The sequence below is a fragment of the Quercus robur genome, chromosome 7, assembly GCF_932294415.1.
Source record: "Quercus robur chromosome 7, dhQueRobu3.1, whole genome shotgun sequence".
Classification (NCBI taxonomy): domain Eukaryota; kingdom Viridiplantae; phylum Streptophyta; class Magnoliopsida; order Fagales; family Fagaceae; genus Quercus; species Quercus robur.
In genome coordinates this window covers 8,859,294-8,874,046 of record NC_065540.1, presented here as the reverse complement: position 1 = coordinate 8,874,046, position 14,753 = coordinate 8,859,294, and positions in this window count along the sequence as shown.

Below are 14,753 nucleotides of genomic sequence, written 5' to 3'. Positions count from 1 at the left end.
CACACACTCCCTCATGTAGCTCGGTCAGAAACTCTCTGACTTTCTCGGGATGTAAGCACAAAAGGTAAGGGCCTACGAAGGACCTTCGGTACAATTTGCGGTCCGAAGACAGCCAGTACCAGGAGCCACCCGACGAATCTTGTTGGCCTCGTCTTCATCCTCCGGAACTTTATCCTCGGCAAGGAAATCTATCATCGGGTTCATCCAACACGGATTGGCCACTGCTACCTGCGCAACCTCTACTCTGGCTTGGTCGGGAATATTCTTCACACTGATACTTGGCTCCCTTATAAGTTCTACTGTGACTAGCCGTGGCGTGTCCTCGATAGCCGATGAGGCTAACGTGGCAAGGGAGTCGGCGTGCTTGTTTTGTGACCAAGCTACCTAGGACACCTTTACCATTCCGAATTGATCGATAATCTGCTTGGCCACACTCAGATAAGCTTTCGTTCGAGAGTCCCGAGCCTCGAAATCTCCTGTGATCTGATAAACAACCAACCGAGAGTCCAAGTAAATCTCTACATCTTTTGCGCCCAGATGCAATATGGCCCTCAAACCGGACAGTAGGGTCTCATACTCGGCTTCATTGTTTGAGGCTTTGAATCCCAATTTGAAGGAGTGTTCCAATCGTATGCCCTCAGGGGTGATTATGACAATACCAGCCCCGGCCCCCATAGCATTTGAAGCGCCGTCCACAAATACCCTCCACGGGCGAATTTCTGCACTACAGATTACCTTGCCGTCGTTCTTAGGTGTGAATTCTGCGATGAAATCTGCGAGAACCTGTCCCTTCACCGAGCTTCTAGGTCGGTATCTTATGTCAAACGATCCCAACCGAGTCCCCTATTTGGCGATTCGGCCTGTGAAGTCTGATCTCTTTAACAGTGACTGTAATGGATACTCGATGAGGACGAATACCGTATGAGCCTGGAAGTAATGTGGCAACTTCCTCGTGGCGTGCACCAGGGCTAAAACTAACTTCTCCAGGGGCAGGTACCTTGTCTCGGCATCTACCAAGGTTTTGCTTACGTAATACACTGGCATTTGTACTCCTTGGTCCCTTAGCAACACAGCACTTATGGCATGCTCGGTGACTGAGAGGTACATAAACAAATCCTCCCCGGGCTCCGGGGCTGTCAACCTCGGCGCCTTTGCCAAGTATTCCTTCAGCTCTCGAAAAGCCTCATCACATCCCTCGTCCCAACGAAAGCCCTTCCACTTCTTCAGAAGTTGATAAAATGGCCGGCAGCGATCGGCAAACTTGGAGATGAATCGGTTCAGGGCGGTTAACATTCCAATGAGCACTTGCACCTCCTTAGGATTGCTTGGTGGTTTGAGGCGGTTCACGGCCTCTATTTGGTCGAGGTTAGCCTCTATTCCCTGAGTAGAGATCAGATAACCCAGGAACTTGCCAACCCCCACTCCGAAAGTGCACTTCTCAGCATTCAGGCGCAATTTGTGCCGCCGCAGTATCTCGAATACTCCCCGAAGGTCTTCCGTATGCTGTGACTCTTTTCTGCTTTTTACCACCATGTCGTCAATATAAACTTCAACCGTGCATCCAATTTTTTCTCGGAATATTCTCGTCATCATTTGCTGGTATGTAGCTCCGGCGTTCTTCAATCCAAACGGCATGACCTCGTAGTGATAGTTTGCATTCGGGGATATAAATGCTGTCTTTTCTCGGTCCTCGGGCGCCAGGGCAATCTGGTGGTAACCTTGGAAGGCATCCAGGAAGCTCATCCTCGAGTGCCCATACATGGCGTCTACTAGTTGATCAATCTTAGGCATTGGGAATGGGTCCTTGGGACACGCCCTGTTCAAGTCTGTGAAGTCCACACAAACTCTCCATTTGCCGTTCTTCTTCTTCACTACGACAGTGTTGGCTAGCCATCTCGGGAAGAATATTTCTTTTATGACTCCGGCCTCCTTCAACCGCTGGACCTCCAGGTTTACTGCATCGACGTGTTCTTTTGATGCTCTTCTTGGTTTCTGCTTCTTCGGGGGAAATGATGGGTCCACGTTGAGTTTGTGGACAATGAACTCGGGATCTACGCCGGGCACTTCATATGGGTTCCACACGAAAACATCCACGTTCTGCAAAAGGAACAACAACATCTCTACCCTTTCCCGGTCATTCATGCTTGTACCTATTAGGAAATACCTGTCAGTATCTGGAAGAATTCTAACCTTCAATACCTCCTCGGCCACGTCTGCCCCTGTTTCCCCTTGGGGTCTCTGTAATTGCTATGAAATTTCTTTCTCAGCCTGTTTAGCTTGTCCGAGCTGTTCATTTTTCCATCTGACCGCGGCAACAAGGCACTGCCTCGTCACTTGTTGGTTCCCCCTCACCTCGGCAACTCCATACTCAGTGGGAAATTTTACTTTCACGTGGAGGGTGGACGGAACAGCCTTCATGGCGTGAATCCACGGCCTCCCCAGGATTGCGGTGTACGATGAGAATGATCGGACTACTATGAAGGTAACTATAACTCCCTTGCCTTCCATGTCCACCGGGAGAGAGATTTGTCCCTCGGGAATTACGACTCTCCCGTCAAATGAGACCAACGGCGTGTCATACTTCGCCAAATCCTGGGTCTTTAATCCAAGCCCTTCGAAGAGGTCCAGGTACATGACGTCAACCCCGCTCCCTTAATCAATCATTACCCTCTTCACCAGGAACCCACCTATCCGGGCCGTCACCACCAAAGCATCGTCGTGAGGTTGGACCGTTCCTTCCAAATCGTCTTCTCCGAACGAGATGGTCTGCCGTCCAACTTTCTTCTTCTTCTCGGCTGATTCTCCTCCCGTGCAAGCCACTGTCAATACCCTTTTTGCTGCTGCTGTTCCTCTTGGTGCAGCATGGATGACTTCGATTACCCCCAGTGGAGGCGGGAGGGGGTTCCTTTTCTGTTGGACGCCCTGGCCGGCTTCTCGGTCAGTGGAGTCTACCACAAACTCTTTCAGGTACCCTGCCTTTACTAGCTGCCCGAGATGATCTTTTAATACCCGACACTACTCGGTGGTGTGTCCTTTGTCTCTGTGATAGGTGCAGTATAGGTTTTGGTTCCTTCGAGATGGGTCGCCCCCCATTTTTTTTGGCCACCTGAAGAATGACTCGTTCTTGATCCGCTACAAGATTTTGTGCACGGGTTCTTTAAACGCCACATTAACCCCTTCGATTTGCACCTCTGGTTCCTGCATTCTGAAGTCTTTTTTGGGTCTTGCCGGCACAACGCCTTGCCGAGATCTCCCAATTAGCGGAGCTTTCCCCCTGCTCTGCAGCCGGTCGTCCTCCAAACGTTTGTACTCCTCTACGCGTCTCATCAGTTGCCTCATATCCTCAGGGGGTCTTTTCGTCAACGATTCCCGTAATTCAGAGTCTTCGGGGAGCCTCATCCTGAAGGTGCTTGCCGCAATTTTTTCATTCCCTCCACCAATCTCGTTATAGAGTTCCCAGTATCGGCTGGCATAACTCCGAAGGGTTTCTTCGACCCTCATCTTCATGGAAAGTAGCGCGTCTACCGGTTGTTGCACTCGGCTGCATGTCACGAATCTACTGTCGAACTCTTGAATCAGCTCGGCGAAGCTACGTATGGAGCCTTTCCGTAACCCATTGAACCATCTTAGTGCCGTTGAGCCGAGACTAGAGGGGAATACTTTACACATCAATGCGTCATTATGTGCATGCAAAGACATCATGTGGATGTAATGACTGACTTGCTCCACGGGGTTCGTCTTCCCCTCGTAGGAATTGAATGGCAGTCGCGTGAATCTGCTCGGCATTGGGGCCCGTTCAATCTCATCGGAGAACGGCGACCGGGCAGCCATACGTAAGGCTCGGCTCATGGCGTCCATGGTAGCATTATTATGCTGCCGTTCCTCCGGCGATTCTGACCCTCTGTCACCGTATTCATGCGACCGTGAACGGTCCCGCTGATGACGTGTCTCCCAGGAGTGCCGGTGTGACTCTTGAGAGCGTGATCGGTATCGAAATTGTTGCGTGCCAGATCGGCTGGAACCCTCCTCGCCTCGATTTCTCCTTTGCTGGGGGTTGCAATTCCTTTCTTGGCGCCAACCCCTTGCTTCTAGCTCCAAATCCATTACCAATCTGCACAACCGCTCCAGTTCTCGGTCTCTGTCGTCATACTGCTAATGTGCCGAGACGCTCGAAACCGTTCGGTGTGTCTGGGCTGACCCTTCTCCCAATCCGGACCTTTCCTCTCCTCTCGGGTGCTCCCTATCCTCCCGCCGTTTTTGCCTTCTCTCCCTCCACGTGGATCCCCGAGAAGATCCTATGGAACTACTCGGCGCACGCCCTCCAGAACGCTCCTCAGACATTTCCCTTGTTTGAGTCTCAGTCGAACCACAGCTTCGTAGGAGAGCCCCACGGTGGGCGCCAATTGTGGGAACCAGGTATGAGGCTGTTGGGCCTTCACTCACTTGGGCTCACAATTTATTTGTAGTGGGCTTGAGGATTTCCTACTTTGGGTCGTTCTCGGCAGAGAAACTCAAAGCAACACTCAGTCTCTCCTTCTTACTTCACTATTTTCTCTCTATTTTTCTGAACCCCCTATTCCTTCCAAACTTCTGCTATTTATAGCCAAGATTAGTGGTGAGATTACGATTTCAGCCTCTGTTAGTGCTATTGAAGGTCCAGTATTATCTGATTTAAGTGGATTTTTAGGTGAGAGTGGGGTGCAACAATTATGGCCTTGGAACTTGGTTCCAGCTTAGTTGATAGTGGTCGGTAATGCAGTTTACCGAGCATATCATGATTTGCCCGGACACGGTTAATTCGCTTGTTCGGGAAAGCATATGCCGAGCACACATCAGAATTCAAGGCCCAAAGTTGGTTTTTGCGCTAAGGCAAATCCAAGAAGGGCTTAGGGCACTGGAGCTGTTCCCGTTGGGCCTGGGCCCAAGGGCCTATATGGGTCTTGGTATCTCAGTGCCGTACAATTTTTTTTTATAAATCTATCTCATTTTTCTATATTTGGTAACAACCTTAAATGAGTTTTGAAAAAAATCTCCCAATTTCCTTGAGTTAATTTGCCGTGAGATAGAGTTATTTTTTTAAAAAAAAAATTAGTGGAAAACAATCTCTAAAATTAAGCCATACTTTTTTTGTGACCAAAGATAGTTTTTTTTACTCTTTTTTTCTAATACTACAAATGGAGCAGTTACGATTTGTATTCAAAAAATTAGTATTGTTACATATTTTGAAAATCTAACCGTTTGAATTGCATGTTTTTTATGTTCTTAACACACATATCAAATTTTAAGCCAATTGAATGTTGTAAGGACCAGCTTTAGACTTCTAGCCCAACGGATATCTGGACTTAAGCCCAAAACAGCCTGAAACAATAAATTTGTAGAGAATGGGTTGGGAAACTGGGATTGCATGAATCAGATAACAGAAAAACAGGTTTTGATGCTAAAAAGAGAAAGATAACAGAAGTTTGTTAAGGAATAATGTTCTCAGATTGGTCCGACGACGATGATTCTTAAATATTTTATGTTTAAAGCTCTATTACAGATTTGTTTACAGTTTTTCTCCTCCCTCTCCCATGGAGGGTCTTTCACGTTATAGAGCCCTCTTTGGACCATCTTGATCCTACACTTGTTGATCATCTAAGTTCTTATTTGAGTACCTGTCCCATCAGACACCCTCTTTAGCTTTCTATGAGTTACATTCGCCGAGGTAGCACTGTTTAAAGGTCTTCTCCACATAAATGTGGCTAGAAAAGTAGCTGTAGTGCATTTAATGTGGTGGTAGCAGTTTTCCCTTAGATATTTTTTAGTTTCCTTCCTTCTTGCACGTTCATGAGACACGTTCCTATTGCTGAAGCTTCTTAGAGGGTTACCTAAGTTGCTGGAATATGTGCTTGAGCTGTCTTTATCATATCTGAGGAAGAGCCTCTCCTCGGATCACATTCCGTTCATCCCTCATTTATAAGTCTCTCAATGGGAAATCCTGATAACTACTTGCTTCTCCTCGGACAATTCAGCTATCCCGGACAAAGGCCCAAGGCCCAACATGCCATTCTGGGCCTTTATCCCTACAAATGTTATTTATCATTCAATCTATAAAAAAAAAATTTATGCATAATTTTAAACAATAAAAATTTGAAATTTAATCATTTGATTGATGACATTGTTATTTATCTTTTGATGGTGAATTATAACAAGTCATATTTGTCCATACAGGTCGTGCAAAGCCCAACAACGTCCAAGACTATCTTCAGAAGGGAGATAATAAAAAGATGTACTACAAACATGAAAAGAGGTTGTCCAAGGAGGTTTTGGTCATCCAAAGAGATATTAATCGTCCACACCACAAGAAGGTGTAGACGATCAACTAACACTTAGTGAATTTTAGAGTATTTTCTATAGACACAAAACAATCGAATCACGATCCACTATTTCGAGACGTGGGGTGAATTCTCCGAAATTCGCTCCTAAGTCCACACATCTCCCATGATGTTAGTAGAGCCTAACAAGTAGACCCACTCCAAAACTCTCTATAAAAGGGCCAAGCCTCATCCAGCCAAGGTACACTTTTACTATTCATCTACTCACTATACTTAAGTCCTATAGAGAAATCTTGACTTAATCGTCGAAAGGTCCTTGGTTGGTTCACCCCAGTCATTTTTGATAGTCTCTTTCTTCTTTTTAGGTTATCCAACCGCCGTTGAAACCCGAAGCATTCAGCCTACTAATTTCACACATCATCATTTTTTATTTTCTATAAAATTTATAAGTATGAAAAGTATAAGAAGAAAATGCAATTTAATGATCGATTTGTCAAAATTCTGATCCAATAAAAATATATTAAGTGGAGTTGTAGTCTTAAGGCTAAAACCAAGTTTGTTACCAAACCTTATCCTTATAATAATTGAAATCCATTTTTGTAGTGCTCAATTGTACTTTTGATTCCATTAATAATAATATTTATCACATTCAATCAAATTGTGAAATCTAGTTTCTAGTAAGCGTTTGAACTAGTGAAATATGATTAACAATAATACAGAACAACATTTTTTTTTACAAGTTTTTCATAACCATTAATATGATGTAATTAGAGCATAACAAAAATGGTGTAAATGATGAATTTATGTGCATGTGATATTGCGTAAATCACAATATATCACGGTTATGTCAACAATTATGAAAAATGATATGTCTTCTATATTACTCACTGATGTCATCAATTTTGTATAGGATAACCTTAGCATGACATTTTATCTATTGGAAAGGGAATGGAGGTATAAGATTGTTCCAATAAACCATTCAGGGAAATTTTGTAATATTACTATGTTTTTTAGGGTATGGTATAAGATTGTTCCAATAAACCATTCAGGGAAATTTTGTAATATTACTATGTTTTTTAGGGTATGACCATTATAGGTAACTGTACGGCACGGGACCCCCAGACCCATTTGGGCATTGAGCCTTAAACTCCAACTTTACATTATGGCCCACGGGCCCAACCCACTTGTCTAAAACTAGACCCTGGGCCTGCCAAGGCCATGGGCCCGGGCCTCACGACATTGCGCCTGACTTAGAACCTGTTGAGCGAACCACTACAATGAATGTTCATTGTAGTCGATAACCTAGGATCTACCCAGCAATGTACACCTCGGACCGGAGCATGATTGACCAGGGACACTATACCTCGGTTACACCGATATCGCCCTGGGAAAAACATCTGCCGAACATCCATTCTAAAGTGGGGAGCTAGTTCCAATGCCACTCTCATCACACCCCACTCCCAACTAAACACCCACTTAGCAATAACGACATTGGACCTCCCCTACCACTAACTACAAGAGTAATCATAACTCCCCACTAAGCATTGGGCTATAAATATGAGAAGATAAGGGAGAAGAGGGGGTGGTTGAAAGGTTGGAGAGAAAATTGAGGATAGGAGCAAGGGAGCAACAGGAGAATAACAACAGTGGGGGTAGGGGAATACCTCAGGAGAAGTTGCTACGTTGGGTCTCTGTGTTGGGAACTACCCAAGTTAGGAAATTCAAAGCCCATGTCACAAATAGATTGTGAACCCAAGTGAGGCCCAGCCCATCAGTCTCATCTTTGGCTCGCACAGTAACTATTATGATAATATTCACGTTTTAAAATATTTTAATGTTTATCATTCCTTCATGAGTATAAATAAAATGATAAGATTAAAACGATTGAAATAACAATTCTCATCATGGTGGATATCATATCCTAGATATACTAGTGTAGAATTTGATTCACTTTACTAGATCTCCGAGAGAGAATATTCTAAAAAGGAAAAAGATAAGAAAAGAAAAAACTTTGTGAAAGGAAAATCTTTCCGTCAATGATAAATGGGAAAAAAAAAAACTAAGGGCACTTCTAGTCTTAGTTTTGGTTGTAAATTAATTGTTACCTATGAAAATTTTGAAAAAGATGAGTAAAAAGGAAGGTGTTTTTTTTTTTTTTTAAGTATATAAATCTAAAACGGAGTTACATCTATTAAAAAATAACTATTATAAATTTACAATCATTTTACAAAGGAATATATATATATTTTTTTTACTCCAAGTCATTTATATCATTGACCATATATATAGGTTATCTCTATGGTTTTAAAATAGATCAAATCGCCCGGTTCAACTAGGAACTAGACTCTAATCCAATCCGTTAAAAACCTCCGAAATCGAGGAAAAACCTGTCAAAAACTGAGAACCAGACCTATTTCCAACTCTTTAATCATTATGATTTTTAAAACCATGGTTATCTCTCGCAAATCTTTGGAGTCTTTGACCATGTGTCCGTGCAAAGTGCAAACCTTGAATGGTATGAAATTTTATTCTGTTTGTGAAGCGGCTCGCTGCTAGGCCTAATGGGTTTGTACTTTGTAGTACTTCTTTCATGGATCCAATTATGTCTTTTTCTTCTTTTCACTAGTTATGACTTATGAGGCTCACAAACGAACAATTATGCATTTCCTGTGTTTAAAAAACGAATGACAATGTTTATCAAGGTGTAGCATCTAGACGTGACACAACTAAATGGGAATAACGTGAGATAAACTTAAATTCTATATGTAATACAATGATGATAGCGAGTAGAAAATAGGGGCTTGCCAATCTAAGCAAGCTACCTTCTCAGTCAATAATTTGATTAGATTGACAGTTTTAAAAAGGTGGAAAAACTTTAAAGTACATCAAAAGGCAAAAGCACTAGAGTCTTATGGTAAAAACTTTCATGATTTTTTCTATATATAAAATAAAAATTTTACTTTAAAATAGTCTAAGTATATATGTGTGAGAAACTTTCCCTCTCGGAGACTTGAATCCTGTTCTTTATCCCTTCCCCTCACACCTCATAAGCACTTATACTTGAGAATGGCCATCACACTAACGAAACACGGTGATAAAACTTTCGTAATTAAAGAGTTACTTCATATTAAAATTGTTTTAAATTGTTTTTTTTTTTAATAAGTAAAAGAGTTCTAAACTGTTACTATTACAGAATATCTAGGAAATTTATGTCGGTAGCATCTATTTTCTTTTTAACTCAATTGAGATAATATATATATATATATATATATATATATAATAAAAGTTGGGTTTAGACGCCGTGGTTGCGCCAAATGACTTCACCAAATTGTAGAAATTTTTAGAAATTTTCTAAAATTTTTAGATTTTAAGAAAAAATATATATAAGATAGACACAATTCACGCATTAGATAGACACATACGTAAAGATGATATAGCATAAGATAGACACAATTCACGCATTAGATAGACACATACGTAAAGATGATATAGCATAAGATAGACACAATTTACGCATTAGATAGACACATATGTAGAGATGATAGAACACTTTCCCGAGAGAAAAGGCTGATTTAACCAAAAAAAAAAGGGCCAGACCGACCTACAATGTGTGGCTAAGGCCAAAAAAAAAAAAAAAACAACAACAACAACAACAACGTTATTAATGAAGATAAGAAGTTGACCGGCAATTTGCAACTGTAAAACCGTATATATCCCACAAAAAAAAAAAAAAAAAAACGTTATTGTTGAAGATAAGAAGTTGACCGGCAAAGAAAAACTACAGTTGATATAATATGGTGAATCACATGGTTGTTTAATTAACTTTAGACTTTTTGTTCATATAAAATTCTTCAACGTGGAGTTTGTGTATATATATATATACGGTTCCTTTGTATTATTATTCTTTTCTTCTACCTACAATCTCTACTATTCTCTTCTTCTACCTACAACTTTACAAGTACGTATTTGTTTACTCTACTTTTTTTCTCATCAAATTGAATATTTTTTTTTCCCATCAAATTGAATATATTTTGTGTATTTGTTTAAGTTGATTTCCTTAAGTTTAATTGTTATGGATTTTCAATTGATTTTTTTTTTAATAATATTAGTTTGATTGTTAAGAAATTATATAAGAAATTGATCTGTCAATCTATGATTAATGTTTATACTATGTTTTTTTAATTATATATTATAATATGTTTTTAATTTTTAATTGCCGCTAAAGGGCTTGAATCAGGTTAGTGCCTCCATAGAACCATAACTTGCACACACCAATGAGGCTTCACAGCAAAAATATTGTTTTTAAAATATATTATACTCTTTGCGATTGTTGTGCATCTTATTAATATGTCATTATGTTTGTAATTGTTGAAGGTGTAAACATTTTTAATTTTTCAAAAATTTTACTTTTCATTTTTCTCTATTTGTTTTTAGATAAATGCTAATAATTTTTTTTTTAATCAGAATGGATAGACAAAGTCAAAGATATAATCTTTTGGATGAAATCGACACTGAAAAAGAATATTAGAGTTAGAGTCACAAGAATGTGGGAAGTTCTTAACATTAAAACAAATAATGAACTTATGAGTGTTGATTTGGTGCTTCTTGATGAGAAGGTAAGTTTTGAAATAAGATAATAAAATTACTTTTAGCTCTTCAAATACAATTGAATTATATTTTCTTGATAAGTTTATTCTCATTTTTTCAGGATAATCTTATTCATGCAAGTATTAGAAAGTCATTTGTTAATTTTATTCAGGATAATCTAAAAACACTACACACCCTTGGTGTAATGGTCACTCCAAGTATAAGTGTTTGTGAGGTGTGGGGCATAGGCCGAGGTTCAAGTCTCCACAAGAGAGTTTTACACATATATACACTTAAATTAACCTAGAGTTGAATTTATATTTTGTTTTAAAAAAAAATCAGTGGAAATTTTGAAAATTTAAGGAGCTATAGCCTATGATAAATTATTAGGTTTACTGGAATTATAATGTAGACCATTATTAAAAAAAATCATTAGGTGATGTCACATTTGCATGAATGATAGCATTTTATTGGTTAGGAGGATGTACCTAGCATGGACACTATCTATACTACTATTTACCTACTAGCCTCATCACACGCGTTTTGCGTGTGTGATGAGATTGTTTCGTTACTATTATCAATTCTTCAAAATACTTGCTAAGAGTATCATAATTTCTCCTTCATGGTTAGATAACAGATATTCCGTTTGTTATCATAATAATTACTTATTTGTTTATTGTTTATCACATAAAATATATATTATATAAGTTTATGATAAAACCGTGCACGGGCCTTTAACTAGTATATATATAAACCTAGAAACAAAAGGCAGAGGAAAAAGATGCTTTTTTTTAAGTGGGATTATTAAAATATTAGTAAGGTCTCACTCTCACCAATGCTTCCACACAAGCATTACATTGGACAATGAGGGCAATGAATCATAATTTACTTACATTGCATAATAAAAGCAGCACATGACTAAGGCTATTTGGTACTACTCATTATTCAATACCCAATTATGGCAAATCGCTTGACCATCACGGCATGTCTAACAATCGACCAATATATAGTCATTCATAACACTATTTTGGTGAAAATAATTAGAAGATTTTCTAACCATCGTGACATGTTTTTAGCTTTGGAGGTCAATATCCTTAAATTAATTACTCCTATAATACTAAACTTAGTCCCAATCAACCACCATTAAGGTTAAAACCCTTTAAAGAAGCCTTGACGTACATATATTCTTTCGAAATTTAAAATTCTTAAGACTATGTATTTTTTGGGGGGGTGGGGGTGGGGAGGAGTGGGGAAGCGTAATTCTGGCGAATAATAAAAGAAGATGTAATTTTACTATACGCGTGGAATGAAACATACATGTTTTTATTAACTATATTTTTCCCAAATCATTTATACTATTGACCATACATACTGGTTATCTCCATGGTTTTTAAAAAAGACCTCACGGTCAGATTCAACCGAAACTGGACCCTAATTTGGTCTGATAAAACCTCCAAAACCGAGGGAAAATCTATCCAAAACTGAAAATGGGATCTATTTGTGGTTTTTTGACTGTCACAGTTTTTAAAACCATGGTATTCTCTCATGGATCTTTGGTCTCTTTGACCAAGTATTCATGCAAAGTGCAAACCCCGAATGGTATTAAATTTTCATCTGTTCATGAAGCGGCCCGTTGGGCCTAATGGGTTTGTAGTGTTTCTTTCATTGATCCGAGTATGTCTTCTTCTTCTTCTTCTTCTTCTTCCCTTTTTTTTTTTTTTCACTGATTATGACTTATGAGGCAAACGAAACAGTTTTAGTTTTCTCGTCCGGATCAAGTATTAAAAAATTAATTAATAAAAGACACTTGTGCATTTCCTGTGTTTAATTATAATCAGATCATACTTAAAATCATATATAAGTCAAATATTAATCAAACTTGGGGCAAGTGGGTAGAGGGAGTTCATAAGAATCTAGGAAGAATAATAATGATATAATTCACCAAACACCCACAGAACAAATAAGAAAATAAAGACAAAACAAAACGCGGATTGCTTTAATTATTAGATTAGACGCGAATCTATTATTTAAGATGCATCTTTGATTTTGAGTCTTTGGACATGAGTAGTATATTCCTTCATGATATGCTGTTTAAGAAGAAGAGAACCGTTGCTGTCACTTCCTCCCACTTGCTTTCGTCTTATAACTCATATCATAAAATATAAGACAATGCAAGCTTTGATTTAGTAATGACTTGGTATCCTTTTTTCCCCCAATTAGTCATGGTTGTTCACGACCGTTCATGCGTGCGCGCGTGGTTTGAGCAATTGGATGCTGGTAATGAGTCTATCTTTTTTTTTTTCTTTTTTTGATGAGATGGTAATGAGTCTATCTCACTAGGATATACATACATACACATATATATATATATATATATATATTATGCAGATATTTTCTCTTGCCAGGTCGATCAGGATATGGAGGTATGGAATTGAACAAAATAAGGGGGTGTCACCTAAAGGAAAAGCTTACATCTAATTGAATTCCAAGTGATCAATGAAAGGATGGGCTCATCCTAGCAACACAACTTAGGATTTTCTCTTTATGTGTGGAGCTTACCAATAATTTGATAAATAATCTTATGATAGAGCTTTTGTTCAATGACTGCTGCATCCTGTTGAAGGAATTCCGCGTATCAACAATCCAATACATCTTCAGAGAGGTAAATTAGTGTGCTGATGCATTGGCCAAGCATGGAGCCACCCAATCTTTTGACTATTTTAATTTTGATAGCCCATTGTCTATGGTGGAGAATCTACTGACTTTTAACAAATCGAGCATTATTGTAACAGACTTATTTGTAGCTAATATATTTTCAGCATTGTTTTACAAAAAAAAAAAAAAAAATGTACCTTTTTCTTCATTTACATATTAGTATTACAAAAAGAATTTATACTACTTTCTCAAAAAAAGAAAAAAAAAAAAAGAAAAAAGAATTTAGATTAAATAAGGTTAGCTTGATGTATAATCCCACGAAAAGGTGTTTTCTTTTGTTGATGGAAAACTTAGAAATTTCATTAAAGGGAGAAGGAATTACATCATTGTTAATGCATCGTCAATCAAAATAGAAGAAAACTGCAATGGTAAATCCTCTAACCCCTCTGTAAACTCGGAAAAAATCTTAGCAGAAGTCAACTTTTGGGCAACCCCTATTACCAAAACAAGCAACTAAACTAAATTGGGGAGCTTCCAGAGAATGCAATAAGCTTTGAAGTTCCTCAACCAGGTGAGCATAAAGAGCAAATGAGTTGCATTCAAAAGGTGTTGGGCTACAAGATGTGTGGATCGGAAAATATATCACAAAACTTCTCTTTCCTTAATAGAAATATTATGTCCTCAACATTTTCACAATACTTACGTAACAAATTCTAAGTAATAAGTTGTTATTGGTAGGCAAAAAATTAATTTCAGTGGTGATTTCAAATTAGAACCAATAACAGCCTACCACCTAGAATTTGTTATGAAAATATTGTGAAAATATCGTGAACGCAATACTTCTTATTCGCATAATTAATTGTTTTCCAATATAAATGGTGCATCTCAACATGTCATTCCCTAGTCAAGAGGTTCCTGCAATCATATGTACGGGTAGAAATTCAAAGGGAAAGGGTCTTTAGTATGCAAATATAAAACCACAAGCTAGAAATCCACCTCAAGAATAATTTGAAGAAAACTTCTATCTCATACTCGCCCTAAGCCTTCCCTCACAGTTCAATTACAACGCCCCTTTTTTTTTTTTTTTAGAGAAAAAAGAAAACACAATCAATTTGCCAAGCTATTCACACACTGTATTATAAAATTTCCTAACCATGACAGTATCGAGTCAAGGTCTCAAGGGTTTGCTTTCACCTT